Raw genomic sequence first — 3,836 nt, forward strand, 5'->3', positions numbered from 1 at the left:
GCGTCCATCGCCCCGGCAGTGAATCCGCTGGTGAGAGAAAGCGGGGAGTCGGAGTAGCTGAGCACCCCACTGGGGTACTCGTCGGCCGCGAGCGCGTCGGAAATGCGCAACGCGGTGAAGGAGGCGGCGAGCGCTCCGATGAGGTCGTCCGCCAGAGCGACGGACTCGTCGGAGTAGGAGGGGGGCCCCGTCCAAAGAATGCTTCCGGCCAGCTCCTCGAGCTGCCCCATGGTGGGCGCCAACTGTCGTGGTGGGCGCACGGCAGATGCCAAGGGATGGCTAAAGAGAGGAGGAGGCTCGAGGGTGCTGGTGGGCTTCGGAGGCGAGGTTGATATGCGTGGGTGCAGGACGCCGGACATACCCAGGTTCGAGGCTCTCCGGAGAGATAACACCCCTAGTCCTGCCGAGTTTAGTTGGATGGTTGATAGTACAATGTCACTCCTGGAGCTGTTTGGAGGAGGAAGGAGGCTAGCCAAGGCTCCGGCTGCTCCTTCTCCTTGGTGTTGCTATGTAGTGGCTAGTCCTATCTTGCTTGCTCTATCTTGTGTGGCTTTGCCTGCCGTGTGTGTTGTATGTCTCTGTTGAATATCTCTCGTCCGTCCCCCTGTAGGCGTGGACTCCTGGGGGTTTTATAGACCAACCCATCCAGGGTTACAATGGTAATATGCCGAGTCGGTGGGTCCGTATTGTCGGCGTCCGGGGTGCCGGGCTGGGTCCTGCTTGGGGGCTTGTGGTTCGCCGGGTTCCCCTAGGTGCAGGCCCCGCGTGCCTAGGGGGACTGTGCGCCGTCTTGTTGATCGTCACGTCGTGGCCGGGTCGAGTTGCACACAGTGTTCTCCGTCAGGCCACCGCTTGCTGTTGTCAGCGGTAAGGGCGGGAACACTGTTGTCGTGCCAGCCCTGGTCAGCGGGTAAGTAAGGGGCACTGTTGCCACGCTCTCGCTGACACGGGCATGGGCGGGGGCACTGTAGTCTTGGTCATTAGTGATTGAGGTCTCATCCCATCAGACGGCCTGGATGGGACGGGAGCTGACCCGTGGCTGGGTTGCCGTGGACGCCACGGGTGGGTTGGCTTACTAGGGAAGCCAAGGTTGCGCCGGGTTGAGTTGCCTTGCGCCAGCCGCTGCGGCCGGGTCGACGTTCCTTGCCGAGTCGAGGGTCTTGGCCAGGCTGCGCGCCTTGCCGGGTCGAGCGACCCGTCCTGGCGCACGCCGGTTTGCGGGGTGATGCGGGCCCTGCTGTTTTTGAAATAGATCCGGGTTCCATTGCCTGCCCGGGGTTCATCCCCCCCCCCCGACACCTTAGGAGCTTCTTCAAATGCATCAATCTCATCTTGAAGCTTGTCCTTGCCTTTTTGCTTGTTGTCTTGTGGTGGAAGATCATCTTGAGCTTGTGTCCCTTTGAACGAAGTAGGATCATACTTCTCTTGTTGAGGAACAAACTTCGTCTTGGGGTATTGATCTTCTTCCCACTCAACTCCATTGGCATTGAACTTTCGTTCAAAACCAACACCTTGGTTCTTCCGGTGCCTTCCTTGCTTGCATACAATTTCCTCAAATTGCTTACTCCCGGCAAGGCTCTTGTAAACACCTTTCTCTATAATTCCCTTTGGGCCTTTAGCCATGAAGCATCTTCCAAGTCCTTCATTTGGTGAATCAAATATGTCGTAGGAGTTGGTTGACACAAGTGCTAGACCGGCAACACCTTCATCTTGAGTATATTCGGAGTCGGAGTGATAGGTTCTCTCGGAGTGATTGTCGGAGTCGGAGTCAGATACCCATTCACCAACATGAGCTTGATGTCTTTGTTTTGTGTAGCTCCTTGATGACTTGTCCTTCCTTTCCGAATCCTTGCTTCTTCGGGATGTTCTTCGTTCATAACGATCATCTCTACACCTCCTCTCTCCTGGTGGTGATTCTTCTCTTCTACTTCTCCTCTTAGGTGATTCTTCTCTTCTTTTGTAGGGTGCCGTAGACTCATTTGAATAGTGTCCGGGTCTTCCACAATTGTAGCAATTATGCTCCCGACTAGAAGATCTTTTGTCATTGTAGGACCTTGACTTGGAGCTTCTTTCTTTGCTTCTATTCTTGTAGAATTTGTTGAAGTTCTTCACCATTAGGCTCAATTCTTCATTGAAGGTTTGTTTCTCACTTGATGATGTGGGGGCTTCACATGAGGCTTTGTAAGCACCACTTGACTTGTTGTGAAGTTCCTCCTTATCCTTGAGTGACATCTCATGAGCAACAATTCTTCCAATGACTTCCATTGTCTTGAGATCTTTGTAATTTGGCATCATTTGGATCAATGTGCACACGGTATCATATTTTCTGTCCAAAGCTCTTAGGATCTTCTTGATGATGAATTTGTCGGTCATCTCTTCACTTCCTAAGCCGGCAATCTCATTTGTGATAAGAGCAAGCCTAGAGTACATTTCAGCGACACCTTCACCATCCTTCATTTTGAACTTGTCATCCAACTTGGATTCCTTGACGGAGTCGGTACCTTCGTGCATATCAATCGAAGTATCCCAAATTTCCTTTGCATTCTCAAGACGGCTGATTTTGTTGAATTCTTCGGGGCACAATCCGTTGAAGAGGATATCACAAGCTTGAGCATTGTATTGCAGCATCTTCAACTCTTCCGCGCTAGCTTCACGGTTCAGTTCTCTCCCATCAAAGAATTCACCTTGCAAGCCAATACACACAATAGCCCAAACGGTGGGGTTATGTCCAAGAATATGCATTTTCATCTTATGCTTCCAACTAGCAAAATTAGTACCATCAAAGTAAGAACCTCTACGGTGATAGTTTCCCTGGCTAGACGCCATACTCTCCTAGGTTGTGAAACCAAGGCTATGACCACCAAAAGCTATGGAAATCAAAGCAAATGGAGACCAAAGCTCTGATACCACTTGTAGGATTGAAAGTATGTCTAGAGGGGGGTTATTAGACTACTTGACCAAATAAAAACTTATCCTTTTCCCAATTTTAGTCTTTCGCAGATTTTAGCTAACTTAGCACAAGTCAAGCAATTTTAACACAATTCAAGCAAGCATGCAAAGAGTATATGAGCAGCGGAAAGTAAAGCATGCAACTTGCAAGAATGTAAAGGGAAGGGTTTGGAGAATTCAAACGCAATTGGAGACACGGATGTTTTTGTCGTGGTTCCGATAGGTGGTGCTATCATACATCCACGTTGATGGAGACTTCAACCCACGAAGGGTAACGGTTGCGCGAGTCCACGGAGGACTCCACCCACGAAGGGTCCACGAAGAAGCAACCTTGCCTATCCCACCATGGTCGTCGCCCACGAAGGACTTGCCTCACTAGCGGTAGATCTTCACAAAGTAGGCGATCTCCTTGACCTTACAAACTACTTGGTTCAACTCCACAATCTTGTCGGAGGCTCCCAAGTGACACCTAGCCAATCTAGGAGACACCACTCTCCAAGAAGTAACAAATGGTGGGTTGATGATGAACTCCTTGCTCTTGTGCTTCAAATGATAGTCTCCCCAACACTCAACTCTCTCTCACAGGATTTGGATATGGTGGAAAGAAGATTTGAGTGGAAAGCAACTTGGGGAAGGCTAGAGATCAAGATTCATATGGTAGGAATGGAATATCTTGGCCTCAACACAAGTGTAGGTGGTTCTCTCTTAGAAAATGCAAGTTGGAAGTGTAGGTTCGTTCTGATGGCTCTCACCACGAATGAATAGGAGGTGGAGGGGTATATATAGCCTCCACACAAAATCTAACCGTTACACACAACTTGCCAAACTCGGTGGGACCGAATTGAAGAACTCGGTCGGACCGATTTAGCAAATCTAGTGACCGTTAG

This window comes from Triticum dicoccoides, chromosome 1B, assembly GCF_002162155.2.
Source record: "Triticum dicoccoides isolate Atlit2015 ecotype Zavitan chromosome 1B, WEW_v2.0, whole genome shotgun sequence".
NCBI lineage: Eukaryota > Viridiplantae > Streptophyta > Magnoliopsida > Poales > Poaceae > Triticum > Triticum dicoccoides.